The 15,027-nt window shown below is 39.2% G+C and overlaps 1 protein-coding gene across 2 annotated transcripts in view; it reads left to right on the plus strand.

The window, feature by feature from the left end:
- SH2D1B (SH2 domain containing 1B) overlaps positions 1-3,186 on the plus strand; it is a gene marked incomplete at its 5' end in the record, with an annotated part of 37,722 nt that extends 34,536 nt beyond the window's left edge. For both annotated transcript variants that reach the window (XM_082834798.1, XM_082834799.1), the window contains one exon: positions 2,685-3,186. The remainder of the gene's footprint in view (positions 1-2,684) is intronic.
- Between the last annotated feature and the right edge of the window lie 11,841 nt (positions 3,187-15,027).

Raw genomic sequence — 15,027 nt, forward strand, 5'->3', positions numbered from 1 at the left:
ATTTAAGTGGTTTTCTGATTTCAACCCGCTTAATAATTCATTTTCCCCCCTCTGACTTAGGACATCTCCTTTATATCACAACTGTTCTAATACTCTGGCTTTTAATTGTCTGGTAGGATAAGCACTCTCTCTTATGTTTTAAAACCAATTTAGCTGTTTGTGGACCTTGATTCCTCCACATACATTTTAGAATAAAAAGTTTCTCAAAACATCTTCCTGGAATTTTGTGTAAAGTTGCAATGAATTTGTACAGTAATTAGGGGAGAACTGATATTCTTGTGATGTTTTCCCATGCATAAACATGTTACATCTATTTTGTCGGGCCATCTTTTTTGGTCTTTAATGCAATCATAAGTTTTCATTACAGAAGTCTTGTATATTCTGTTAGTTTAATTGCTAACTATTTTTAGTTGTTATAAATTTAAGTCATATGTTTTATTACATTTCTTTTTTTTCTTTTGATTTGAGGTTTCCCTTTATTTTTTTTTAAATTGGGGTATAGTTGCTTTACAGTGTTGTGTTAGTTTCAGCTGTACAGCAAAGCAAATCAGCTATATGTATACATATATCCCCTCTTTTCTGGATTTCCTTCCTATTTAGGTCACCACAGAGCATTGAGTAGAGTTCCCTGTAGACTACAGCAGTAACAAACTGTTTATACTCTGATTAGATCTACCGGTTTATCTGTTGATTCTATTGTAAATTAGATTGTAAATTCCATGTAAATGATTTTGTCAGCTATAAATGATAGAATTTTGTTCTCCTCCCTTTCATCAGTTATACATTTTATTTATTTTCTATGTTTAATTGGTTGGCTAGGACCTCCAGTATACATTAAATACTAGCCATGAAGGTGGGCATTCTTATGTTGTTCCCATATTATATGAAATGCTTAGAAATTTCCCCATTTAAGCACAATGTTTGTTGCAGCCTTTAAGAAGGCTATTTTAGTTTTTATCAGAAATGTTTTGAAATTTATTAAATGATTTGTTTCTGTATCTACTGAGATAGACACATTCCTTTAATCTTCATTCCATTATGGAGGTAAATTACATTAATTAAATTTCTAATATTATACCATCCTTGCATTGCTTAACTTGATCATGTTACATTATTTTTAATAGACTGTTGGATTCAGTAAGTTAGTATTTCATTTAAGATTTTTGCATTAAAACTCGTAAACCAAACAGAACTATAATTTGCTGAACCATGGTTATACTAACCAGATCGATATAAAGTGAATTAAGGAGTCCTTCTCTTTTTTCTATTTTTTTGCAGCAGCTTTGTAAGGTAAGGATTATCTGTTGCTTGAAAGCTCATTAATACTCTCTTGTAAAACTGAGTTTGAAGTTCTGGTGAAGAAGGAGAGGGTATCTTTTATTACTATTTAAATATCTTTTTTTTTTTTTTTACAAAATTTAGAGAGTTTTATTAAGTGTCAGACACATGCATTATATCTCACACATGTTAAAATTTGTATTTGAACCCCAAATTTATTTTATTAAGAATTTCTCCCCCAGAGCTCTCATGTGAGCTATAGTTGGTCCCATAGGAAGAAGAACAACAATAAAGACTTTAATGGGGAAATCTATTTACAAATATATGTTTTTTAAAACAGAGTCTGATGAGAGGGAATTAAACATATAATTTTTTTACGACTGGTTTGTTCAGCAAAAGAACTTGCTTATTACTCTCTTTAATGCATATTGGTTTATTCAATTATTTTGCCAAATTTGGTATTCTTTATTTTTCCAAGAATTTATCCATTTTGTCTAAGTTTTCTAAAGTATTAGCATATAGTTAATAATACTATTTTATTATTTTTAAGAATATGTTGTGACAGTCATCATATCTCCTTCTTCACTCTGTATCTTATTTGCATCTTACTCTTTTTACTAATCAATTTTATGCATCTTAAATGGTCCTTTCAAAGTCAGCTTTTAGCTTTAATTTTTTTGTTATTGTTTTTAGATTGCTAGTCTCTATTTCATTGACTTTTATTCTCATTTTTGAGCTTATTTGGCTTATTTTCAATATTTGTTGTTTTCTAATGTACTTAAAGCTATGAATTTATCTCATAGTACTACTTTAGCTGTACCCCACAAATTTTAACATGGTATTTATTGCTGTTCAGAGCAAAGTATTTTTAATCCCTGTAAAAATGCCTTCTTCAATCCAAAGAGAATGTAATAGTTTGTAATTCTTTTCAAACATGTACAGTACTTTAGTTTTCACTTTAGTACAGATTCCAAACTATACAGCATTAAAGTTAGATAGATAGTTTGACTTGATGAGGCTTCCTTGATGACCTAGTATATGTGAACATTACATTTGTTTGGAAGAAATGGATTTTTCTACCCATTTTAAAGCTCACTTTCTTCACCACTGCCGCCAATGTATTCAAGATTATAGATCATATAAACCAAACTTTTATATATTTTCTTATTTTTCATTTATTTGACCTATCAAAGAGAAATAAGTCTCTCATTTTAACCCAATATATAATAGAGTTTAGCTTTCTAATTACAATAGTTGTACAGATTTGTCTTCATAGTTCTGCCATTCTTGTTTTAACTATTTTGAGGTTGTATTTTTACGTGTGTATCTTTTTATAATTATTTCATCATCTTAATATCTTTATTTTATGAAGGGTTTCTCTCTATCTCATAAATTTATGCCTTTAGGAACTTCCCTGGTGGTGCAGTGGTTAAGAATCCGCCTGCCAATGCAGGAGACACGGGTTCAAGCTCTGATCCGGGAAGATCTCACATCCCACAGAGCAACTAAACCTGTGCTCCACAACTACTGAGCCTGCGCTCTATAGCCCGCAAGCCACAACTATGGAAGCCCGCGTGCCTACAGCTCATGCTCTGCAACAAGAGAAGCCACTGTGATGAGAAGCCTGCTTACCGAAACGAAGAGTAGCCCCCACTCTCTGCAACTAGAGAGAGCCTGCGTGCAGCAATGAAGACCCAATGCAGCCATAAAATAAATTAATTTAAAAAATTAATTTATGCCTTTAATTTTATTTTATCATATTAAAATTGATATCCTGACTTTTTAATTTTATTATTTTTTATACAGCAGCTTCTTACTTGTTATTGATTTTATACATATTAGTGTATATATGTCAATCCAATCACCCAATTCATCCCACCATCACCACCACCACCCTCCCCCCACCTCATTTTCCCACCTTGGTGGCCATACGTTTGTTCTCTACCTCTGTGTCTCTATTTCTGCCTTGCAAACTTGTTCATCTGTACCATTTTTCTAGATTCCACATATATGTATTAATATATGATATTTGTTTTTCTCTTTCTGACTTACATCACTCTGTATGACAGTCTCTAGGTCCATCCACGTCTCTACAAATGACCCAATTTCGTTCCTTTTTATGGCTGAGTACTATTCCATTGTATATATGTACAAAATCTTCTTTATCCATTCGTCTGTTGATGGGCGTTTACATTGCTTCCATGACCTGATTATTGTAAACAGTGCTGCAATGAACACTGGTGTGCATGTGTCTTTTTGAATTATGGTTTTCTCTGGGTGTATGCCCAGTAGTGGGATTGCTGGGTCATATGGTAATTCTATTTCCAGTTTTTTAAGGAACTTTCATACTGTTCTCCATAGTGGCTGTATCAATTTACATTCCTACCAACAGTGCAAGAGGGTTCCCTTTTCTCCATACCCTCTCCAGCATTTTTTGTTTGTAGATTTTTGGATGATGCCCATTCTGAATGGTGTGAGGTGATACCTCATTGTACTTTTGATTTGCATTTCTCTAATAATTAGTGATGTTGAGCAGCTTTTGTGCGCATCTTGGCCATCTGTATGTCTTCTTTGGAGAAATGTCTATTTAGTTCTTCTGCCCATTTTTCGATTGGGTTGTTTGTTTTTTTAATATTGAGCTGCATGAGCGGTTTATATATTTTGGAGATTAATCTTTTGTCCGTTGATTCATTTGCAAATATTTTCTCCCATTTTGAAGGTTGTCTTTTCGTCTTGTTTATAGTTTCCTTTGCTGTGCAAAAGCTTTTAAGGTTCACTAGGTCCCATTTATTTTTATTTCTATTTCCATTACTCTAGGAGGTGGGTCAAAAAAGATCTTGCTGTGCTTTATGTCAAAGAGTCTTCTTCCTATGTTTCCTCTAAGAGTTTTATAGTGTCTGATCTTACATTTAGGCCTTTAATCCATTTTGAGTCTATTTTTGTGTATGGTGTTAGGGACTGTTCTAATTTCATTCTTTTACATTTAGCTGTCCAGTTTTCCCAGCACCACTTACTGAAGAGGCTGTCTTTTCTCCATTGTATATTCTTGCCTCCTTTGTCATAGACTAGTTGACCATAGGTGCGTGGCTTTATCTCTGGGCTTTCTATCCTGTTCCATTGATCTATATTTCTGTTTTTGTGTGAGTACCATATTGTCTTGATTACTGTAGCTTTCTAGTATAGTCTGAAGTCAAGGAGTCTGATTCCTCCAGCTTCATTTCTTTCCCTCAAGACTGCTTTGGCTATTTGGGGTCTTTTCTGTCTCCATACAAATTTTAAGATTTTTTTGTTCTAGTTCTGTAAAAAATGCCATTGGTAATTTGATAGGGATTGCATTGAATCTGTAGATTGTTTTGGGTAGTATAGTCATTTTCACAATATTGATTCTTCCAATCCAAGAACATGGTATATCTCTCCATCTGTTTGTGTCATCTTTGATTTCTTTCATCAGTGTTTTATAGTTTTCTGAGTGCAGGTCTTTTACCTCCTTAGGTAGGTTTATTCCTAGTATTTTATTCTTTTTGTTGCAATGGTGAATGGGATTGTCTCCTTAATTTCTCTTTCTGATCTTTGGTTGTTAGTGTATAGGAATGCAAGAGATTAGCTGTGCATTAATTTTGTATCCTGCAACTTTACCAAATGTATTGATTAGCTCTAGTAGTTTTCTGGTGACATCTTTAGGATTATCTATGTATAGTATCATGTCATTTGCACATAGTGACAGTGTGACATACTTTTTTTATTACCTTTTATTTATTTATTTTTAACAACTTTATTGGAGTATAATTGCTTTACAATTGTGTGTTAGTTTCTGTTTTATAACAAAGTGAATCAGCTATACATATACATATATCCTCTATCTCCTCCCTCTTGTGTCTCCCTTCCACCCTCCATATCCCACCCAATATATATACTTCTTCTTTTCCAATTTGTATTCCCTTTATTTCTTTTTCTTCTCTGATTGCTGTGGCTAGGACTTCCAATATACTATGTTGAATAATAGTGGTGAAAGTGGACATCATTGTCTTGTTCCTGATCTTAGAGGAAATGCTTTCAGTTTTTCACCATTGAGAATGATGTTTTTTGTGGGTTTGTCATATATGTCTTTATGATGTTGAGGTAGGTTCCCTCTGTGCCCATTTTCTGGAGAGTTTTTATCACAAATAGATGTCGAATTTTGTCAAAAGCTTTTTCTGCATCTATTGAGATGATCATATGGTTTTTATTCTTCATTTGTTAATATGGTGTATCACATTGACTGATGTGCGTACAGTGAAGAATCCTTGCATCCCTGGGATAAATCCCACTTGATCATGATGTATGATCCTTTTAATGTGTTGCTGTATTCTGTTTGCTAGTATTTTGTTGAGGATTTTTGCATCTATATTCATCAGTGATATTGGTCTGTAATTTTCTTTTTTGGTAGTATCTTTTTCTGGTTTTGGTATCAGGGTGATGGTGGCCTCATAGAATGAGTTTGCGAGTGTTCCTTACTGTGCAAGTTTTTGGAAGAGTTTGAGAAGGATGGATGTTAGCCCTTCTCAAAATGTTTGATAGAATTCACCTGTGAAGCCGTCTGGTACTGGACTTTTGTTTGTTGGAGGATTTTTAATCACAGTTTCAATTTCATTACTTGTGGTTGGTCTGTTCATATTTTCTATTTCTTCCTGGTTCAGTCTTGAAAGGTTATACCTTTCTAAGAATTTGTCCATTTCTTCCAGATTGGCCATTATATTGGCATAGAGTTGCTTGTAGTAGTCTCTTAGGATGCTTTGTATTTCTGTGGTGTCCACTCTAACTTCTCCTTTTTCATTTTTGGTTTTATTGATTTGAGTTCTCTCTCTCTTTTTCTTGATGAGTCTGGCTAAAGGTTTATCAATTTTGTTTATCTTCTCAAAGAACCAGCTTTTAGTTTTACTGATGTTTGCTATTGTTTTCTTTGTTTCTATTTCATTTAGTTCTGCTCTGATCTTCATGATTTCTTTCCTTCTACTAACTTTAGGTTTTGTTTGTTCTTCTTTCTCTAGTTGCTTAGGTGTAAGGTTAGATTGCTTATTTGAGATTTTTCTTGTTTCTTGAGGTAGGATTGTATTGCTATAAACTTCCCTCTTAGAACTGCTTTTGCTCCATCCTATAGATTTGGATCATCGTGTTTTCGTTGTCATTTGTCTCTAGATATTTTTTGATTTCCTCTTTGATTTCTTCAGTGATCTCTTGGTTATTTAGTAACGTATTGTTTAGCCTCCATGTGTTTGTGTTTTTTACGTTTTTTTTTCCCTGTAATTGACTTCTAATCTCATAGCATTGTTGTTGGAAAAGATGCTTGATGTGATTTCCATTTTCTTAAATTTACCGAGGCTTGATTTGTGACCCAAGATGTGATCCGTGTGCACTTGAGAAGAACGTGTAATCTGCTATTTTTGGATGGAATGTCCTCTAAATATCAATTAAGTCTATCTGGTCTATTGGGTCATTTAAAGCTTGTTTTCCTTACTAATTTTCTGCCTGGATGATCTGACCATTGGTGTAAGCAAAGTGTTAAAGTCATCCACTGTTATTGTGTTACTGTCAATTTCCTCTTTGGTTTTTGTTTTTGTTTTTTTTATGGTATGCGGGCCTCTCACTGTTGTGGCCTCTCCCTTTGAGGAGCACAGGCTCCGGACGTGCAGGCTCAGTGGCTATGGCTCATGGGCCCAGCCACTCCACGGCATGTGGGATCTTTCTAGACTGGGGCACGAACCTGTGTCCCCTGCACTGCGCCACCAGGGAAGCCCCAATTTCCTCTTTTATAGTGGCTAGCATTTGCCTTATGTATTGAGGTGTTCCTATGTTGCGTGCATATATATTTATAATTATTATATCGTCTTCTTGGATTGATCCCTTGATCATTATGTAGTGTCCTTCCTTGTCTCTTGTAACATTCTTTATTTTAAATTCTATTTTATCTGGTAAGTGTATTGCTACTCCAGCTTTCTTTTCATTTTTTACATGGAATCTTTTTCCATTCCCTCACTTTCAGCCTGTATGTGCCCCTCGGTCTGAAGTGGGTCTCTTGTAAACAGCATATAAATGGGTCTTGTTTTTGTATCCATTCAGTGAGCCTGTGTCTTTTGGTTGGAGTATTTAATCCATTCACATTTAAGGTAGTTATCAATATGTATATTCCTATTACCATTTTCTTCATTGTTTTGGGTTTGTTTTTGTAGGTCCATTTCTTCTCTTGTGTTTCCCACTTAGAGAAGTTCCTTTAGCATTTGTTGTAGAGCCGGTTTGGTGGTGCTGAATTCTCTTAGCTTTCACTTATCTGTAAAGCTTTTGATTTTCGTTGAATCTGAATGAGATCCTTGCCGGGTAGAGTAATCTTGGTTGTAGGTTCTTCCCTGTCATCACTTTAAATATATTGTGCCACTCCTTTCTGGCTTGTAGAGTTTCTGAGGAGAAATCAGCTGTTAACCTTATGGGAGTTCCCTTGTATGTTATTTGTCATTTTTCTCTTGTTGCTTTTCATAATTTTTCTTTGTCCTTAATTTTTGTCAATTTGATTACTATGTGTCTTGGCATGTTTCTCCTTGGGTTTATTCTGTCTGGGACTCTTGCGCTTCCTGGACTTGGGTGGCTACCTCCTTTCCCATGTTAGGGAAATTTTTTTACTATAATCTCTTCAGATATTTTCTCGGGCCCTTTCTCTCTCTCTTCTCTTTCTGGGACCCCTATAGTGTGAATGTTGGTGCGTTTAATATTGTACCAGATGTCTCTTAGGCTATCTTCATTTCTTTTCGTTCTTTTTTCTTTATTCTCTTCCACAGCAGTGTATTCCATCATTCTGTCTTCCAGGTCACTTATCCGTTCTTCTTCCTCAGTTATGCTGCTATTGATTCCTTCTAGTGTATTTTTCATTTCAGTTATTGTATTGTTCATCTCTGTTTGTTTGTTCGTTCTTTAATTCTTCTAGGTGTTTGTTCTTTAATTCTTGTAGGTCTTTGTTAAACATTTCTTGCATCTTCTCAATCCTTGCCTCCATTCTTTTTCCGAGGTCCTAGATCATCTTCACTTCATTATTCTGAATTCTTTTTCTGGAAGGTTGCCTATCTCCACTTCATTTAGTTGTTTTTCTGTGGTTTTTGTTTTTCTGTGGTTCTTGTTCCTTCATCTGGTACATAGTCCTCTGCCTCTTAATTTTGTCTGTCTTTCTGTGAATGTGGTTTTCCTTCCACAGGCTGCAGGATTGTAGTTCTTCTTGCTTCTACTGTCTGCCCTCTGGTGGATGAGGCTATCTAAGAGGCTTGTGCAAGCTTCCTCATGGGAGGGACTGGTGGTTGGTAGAACAGGGTGTTGCTCTGGTGGGAAGAGCTCAGTAAAACTTTAATCCACTTGTCAGCTGATGGGTGGGGCTGATTTCCCTCCCTGTTGGTTGTTTGGCCTGAGGTGACTCAGCACTGGAGGGGACAGGCTCTATGGTGGGGCTAATGGCAGACTCCAGGAGGGCTCATGCCAAGGAGTACTTCACAGAGCTTCTGCTGCCAGTGTTCTTGTCCTCGTGGTGAGCCACAGTCACCCCCCACATCTGCAGGAGACCCTCCACCACTAGCAGGTAGGTCTGGTTCAGTCTCCCATGGGGTCACTGCTGCTTCCCCCTGTGTCCTGCTGCACACACTACTTTGTGTGTTCCCACCAAGAATGGAATCTCTGTTTCCCCCAGTTCTGTCGAAGTCCTGCAATCAAATCTCACTAGCTTTCAACGTCTGATTCTCTGGGGATTCCTCCTCCCGTTGCCGGATCCTCAGGTGGGGAAGCCTGACGTGGGGCTCAGAACCTTCACTCCAGTAGGTGGCCTTCTGTGGTATAACTGTTCTCCAGTTTGTGAGTCACCCACCCAGTGGTTATGGGATTTGATTTTATTGTGATTGCGCCCCTCTTACCGTCATTGCAGCTTCTCCTTTGTCTTTGGATGTGGGGTATATTTTCCGATGAGCTCCAGTGTCTTCCTGTCAATGATTGTTCAGCAGTTAGTTGTGATTCCAGTGCTCTCACAAGAGGGAGTGCATTCACACCCTTCTTCTCCACCATCTTGAACCAATCGAGGCAAAAAATCTATCCAGACTTTTTCATCCATACTTTTCATTATATAATTTTCCATCCCTTTGTTTTTAAGTTTTTTCATATCTTTTGTTTTAACCCTGTCTTCTGTAGACAAAGTATTGCTGGATCTTTTTTTTTTTTCCCAACTTACGTTTTCCTTGTTTGGTTTGGTGAGTTCAATACACTTATATTTATTATAATTTGTTCTATTTGAATTTATTTCTGCCATTGTTATGGGCCAGATGTTTTTGTCCCTCCGAAAACCATATGTTGAAGCTCTGACCCCTGACGTGATAGTATTTGGAGGTGGTGCCATTGGGAAGGAATTGGGTTTAGATGAGGTGCTGCTCTCACAATAGGTTCAGGGCCCGTATAAGAAGAGGAAGAGACACCAGAGCTCTCTCTCCACCCGCAAGCGCAAGGAAAGGCCTTGTGAGAACACAGCAAGAAGGTGGCTGTCTGCACCTCAGGAAGTATCCTTACCAGACACAGAATCTGCTGGCACCTTGACCTTGGACTTCCCTGCGAGAAAGTCGAGGGAAATGTCTGTTGTTTAACCCGCCCATTCTACGGTATTTTGTTACAGAAGCCTGAGTGAAGATAGAACTCTTATTCCATTCTTTCCATTTACTATACATTTTGTTTCTTTCTTTTTTTTCTCCTCTTCTGCTTTTCATTGGCTTTCCTCCTGCTGATTTGAAACCTCTATTTTAAAAAAAATTATGGTGGTTATCCATAGCCTATTAAAACCTGTATTTTTGCTTTTCCCTACCTAAAAACCTCAAAATATGTTGTTATAATTAAGAATACTCTCATTTCCCTTTTGTCATCATAATTAATCCCACCTCATTTTCTGATCTAAAATTTGAATTATTATTATCTACTCCTTTTGGGTCCTTTACCATTTAAATAACAGTAAGCTTTAGTGAATCAATTACTCATCCTTACTTCCTACATATTTACAAACACATAGAACTCTCTGAGTTCACTTCTTTTCTTACTGCAATATTTCCTCCAAGAATATTTTCAAAGATGGTCTTTGAGAAGTAACCTTTTGCAGTCTTATATGCTTCATAATATTATTTTACACTCATTCAAATGATAGTTTAACTGAATATAAAATATAGGTTTAGTGTTTTTTTTTCTTTCAACAATATCAAATATTAAGCCATTATTATTTTGTATCTAGAATTCCTATTGAGATGTCTGATGTCAATCTGATTCTCCTTTATAGCCAATCTTCTTTTTCTGGAAACTTTAAAGATGGTGTATCTTTTTTTTTTTTTTTTGACAGGTAAGAAGTGAAAGGTGGTTTGTCTTTATGATCTTAAATTTCCCTGTAAATGTGTCTGAGTTTTTCCTCCTCTATCCTGTTTGAAGGTCTATATGTCATTTTATTCTTAAGATTTTAATCTTTCTGTACTTTTGGAGAATTCTCATTTTTTTCAAAGATTTCCTCCCCTTCTGTTTTCTCTCTCCTACTGGAATTCCTAGTAAAGAAGTATCGTCTGTTTTATTTCTCCTTTCCCATATTATTTGTTGAATGATCTTAGGAAAATTACAAGCCTTTCCAAAGGAGGTAAGTACTTATCTCATGAATGTACGTTATTTTCATCACTAAAAGCTGCCTCTTGGCAGAAATTAGCTGCCAGAAACTGTAATGCCTAAAGTCAGCCACAAGAGGTCAGACAACCACCAAGAAAACAGGCACTGAGCTGAGGGTTTTTTGTTTGTTTGTTTAGCACTGCTGAGGAACTATGGTAGCTACAAAAAACGGAAACATTCCTCTCACTAATACTCATCTCTCATTTGAATGCTTAATCTCCAGTGTCAATAGCAAGATTAGTGTATGAGCCAGCCTTCCCCTGAGTTTGCAATTTGAGATGCAATAGAAATACTTCTGCCACTCCTGCTTGGGGCTGAAATTCTTGCAATTCATAGAGCAGATTTACACCAAAACCATTCAGAACAGATGTTTTCAAGAGGCACCAGAGTCAGCTCTGTCACTTACTGGTAGAGTAACTTTGGGCAAGTTGCTGAAACTCCCTAAGCCTCTGGCCAGCCTCGTCTAGAAAATGGGGTTAATGATTCTTACCGCATAGTTATTGTGAGGAATCAGAAACCATGCCAGCACAGGTTAGCACTGAAAAACTATAGCCTTTGCTGTTTCCTCTTCTGTAAAATGAGGGATTGGTGAATGGGTCTCTAAATTCCCATCCCACATGAATATTCAGTGTTTAATGAAATTGCATTCACCCCTGGAGATGGTCCAATTCAACAAGATATTTCTGGGCCATGAACATCTCCGGGAAATTTTTATCAGACTGGTGTGATGGAAACAGAGAAGAACCATGTGGTGGTGGGGAAGCTGTCTGCTCCTCGGGTCTAAAAACCTAGGCCTACACATCTAGCTCTGCTTTTTATCAGTTGGAAGACTCAGGCAAATCTGCTTAGTCATTACCTCAATCTCAGTTTACCCATCTATAAAATGGGGCTGAAATAACTACCTCACAAGATAAAGGATTAATGAGAGCATGTGTGTGAATTATTTGAATGCAGTAAGGTTTTGTCTGTATCTAAAGAACGGGCGTAAAAGGACTTCTCTTGCAGGGCTATTGAGAAAAACAAATGAGATAATGAACGTAAATTGATTAGCACAATTCCTGGAATGTATAGGAGCTTTAGAAATATAATAAAGCATCAATGAATAGCAAAGCCCAAAATAGTAAAGTACGAATATTAAGAACTGGACCTGAGCGAAGCTGGAGGAGCAGCGACCAGAGGTGGGCAGGTGCCTGGCACGGGAGTGCGACCCTTCTTACAAGTGCCTGCTTCTGCCGGCTCCATGGCAAGGTGTCACTCGTCCGGGAGGCAGAGTTAATGAAGGCTCTGGCTGGAGAGAAATGAGCTACACACTGGCCCATTCATCATTTTCCACGTTGAAAATGGCCTCTCTCAATCCTTCTCTGCAGTGGGTGATCAGATACAGAGACTGCCTGTGGGTGGAGGCCCTGAGGAAGGAGGCTGAAAGGGGTGGGGTTCACTTGGCACTAGATTGCTGTGTGTACACGTATATAAAAGCTCCCAAATCAGATGACACGTTCTGTGAGTTTAGTTCAGCTCAAAGCACATCCTTATCAAGCGATGTGCCAGGTGCTGTGCCTGGGACCGAGGAGTCAGAGATGGAGATGACAAGGTCCCCGCGTTTGAGGAGCTCAGAGACTTGTGGGAGAGACAACAGGAGGCAGCTCTTGATACTTCCTACGTCACATGGCATGTGCCAGCACGGAGGAACGCACAGGGTGCCACCCAGGCGCAGAGGATGGGCTGGGGGTGGTGTCTGGGCAGGGACCCCAGAGGAAGGGATGCCTGAGCTGAAATCTGAAGGATGAACCAGGATAGCCTGGAAGAGTCACAGGAAAGAGAAGGAAGGTGGGGGTGATGGGGCCGATGGACATTCTCGAACAAAGATGTGGAGGTAATTCTAAGCAGTTTGGGGTGGTGGGGTACTGGGACATAGAGGCAGTGGTAGCAGATGAAGCTGGCAAGGTCCGCTGGGCAGGACTGTGGACGGTCCTGAGCACAGACAGCCCGGCTCCCCCTCCCCCACGCGCTTCCCAGAAGAGTCCCCAGCCTCGTGACAATCTATACTACCTACATAACTGCTGATGGATGAATGAGTGGGACGTGGGGAGAGGCATGGGCAGGGCTGCTGACCATGGGCACAGCCTCCTCCTTCAGCTTTATTACACGTGGGATCACCTTCCACAAGGCCTTTGCAACCTCTGCAGAAGACTCAGTTCCTAGAAATGTCACACCTTGGCCCAGCCTACAGGGAATTTACCAGGTCTGCTGCAAAGACCTTCTGACAGTTCTCGACTCAGAGGACCCAGGACTTAAACTGAGCAAGGAAGTTTGACAAACACAACTTACCAGATACCCAGAGACTGACCAGAAGGTAGTACAAGCTTGTTCTGGGTTTTCCTGTCCAGCACCTGGGACCATCCACTGTGGGCTCAGGATGCAGAGGGAGCGCATCCACTGGCTGAAGCTGCAGGGCTGATGGAGTTCCAGTCCCTCCAGCTCAAAGGCCGGGCTGCCCCTTTGCTGCCATAGTGGCCTGGACTAACCAGAGCCACCCCATGGTAGCCATAGGGAGATGCTGTAAGTTGCCATGAGTTAGCCCACGAAGCAGGCTGGACACTTGGCTGTGCTTACACACCAGACCAAACCGGCGGGAGTTTTGTAATAAACAGGAGTGTAGAGCTGCTACTGGCGGCAAACACGGAGGGTGCTCTAAGGCAGAGGTCCCCAACCCCCAGGCCACAGCTTGGTACCAGTCCTTGGTCTGTTAGGAACCGGGCCGCACAGCAGGAGGTGAGCGGCGGGTAAGCGAGCGAGGCTTCATCTGTATTTACAGCCGCTCCCCAAGGCTCGCATTACCGCCTGAGCTCCGCCTCCTGTCAGATCAGCCGCGGCATTAGATTCTCATAGGAGCGCGAACCCTACTGTGAAATGCACATGCGAGGGATCTAGGTTGTGCACTCCCTATGAGAATCTAATGCCTGACGATCTGAGGTGGAGCTGAGGCGGTGATGCTAGCACCGGGGAGTGGCTGCAAATACAGATTATCATTAGCAGAGAGGTTTGACTGCACAGAGACCATAATGAACCAATTGCTTGCAGACTCATATCACAACCCTATCAGTGAGTGGCAGGTGAAAACAAGCTCAGGGCTCCCACCGATTCTGCACTACGGTGAGTTGTAGAATTATTTCATTATATATTACAATGTAATAATAATAGAAATAAAGTGCACTTTTTTTCTCTTGGCCAGAAGAAAGTCACTTGACAGTGTTTACTTCATTAGTCTGAATGCTACAGAAGACCAAAAACAAAAACCAAAAAAAACCAGCACATGCACAGAAACAAAACCCCAGACCACTAAAAACTGCCTAAACACTGATCTGTTAAGCAGAGCAGAGATGAAATTTCTCTAGCAGAGAAAGAGTAAAAAGGTAATGTGGGCCTTTTAAACCTTTAGTCCAGTTAGCCAGGCTTCAGCTGGGATAAATGGAATATCAGAATCAGGCTCGTCTAGACGAAAACTGCATGGCTGTTTAAAAACCACTGAATAGGAGGAACGTGTTAGAAGGAAATAGATTAAAAACAATTAGACAAGCGTTGACCCGCACCTATTTTTCTAATAAATTTCTATCAAGCGCCTCAGTCTAAAAATCTAACATACCTGGACCATTACTGCTACCAGCAAGTCTTATTTATTTCTGGCCATTTATTCCTGAAAGTCTTGTGAGAAGACATGGTGAGGAGTAAATCCAACCGCACGTAGGATGGCGGACAAGAGAAAGCACGCGTGATGCGCTTGAATCGTCCCCAAACCATCCCCCACCCGCCGCCGGTCCGTGGAAAAATTGTCTTCCACGAAACCAGTGCCTGGTGCCAAAAAGGTTGGGGACCGCTGCTCTAAGGAAGAAGGTGGCCAAGCAGATGGCACTGGAAACCACTGACCCGTTAAACAGTAAAACGCAAAGCAAAAGTTGCAGTTTGTTGGGAGACTGCCTTTTGCTTTGGGGGATTTTCTTCTTTTTCCTTTTTTTTGTCTTTTCCAAGAGAGAGAAACTGGCAGCGCTTCCTGCTCCGAAAAGGACA

The sequence above is a fragment of the Leucopleurus acutus genome (genome assembly GCF_964270905.1).
Source record: "Leucopleurus acutus genome assembly, chromosome: 2".
Taxonomy (NCBI): Eukaryota; Metazoa; Chordata; class Mammalia; order Artiodactyla; family Delphinidae; genus Leucopleurus; species Leucopleurus acutus.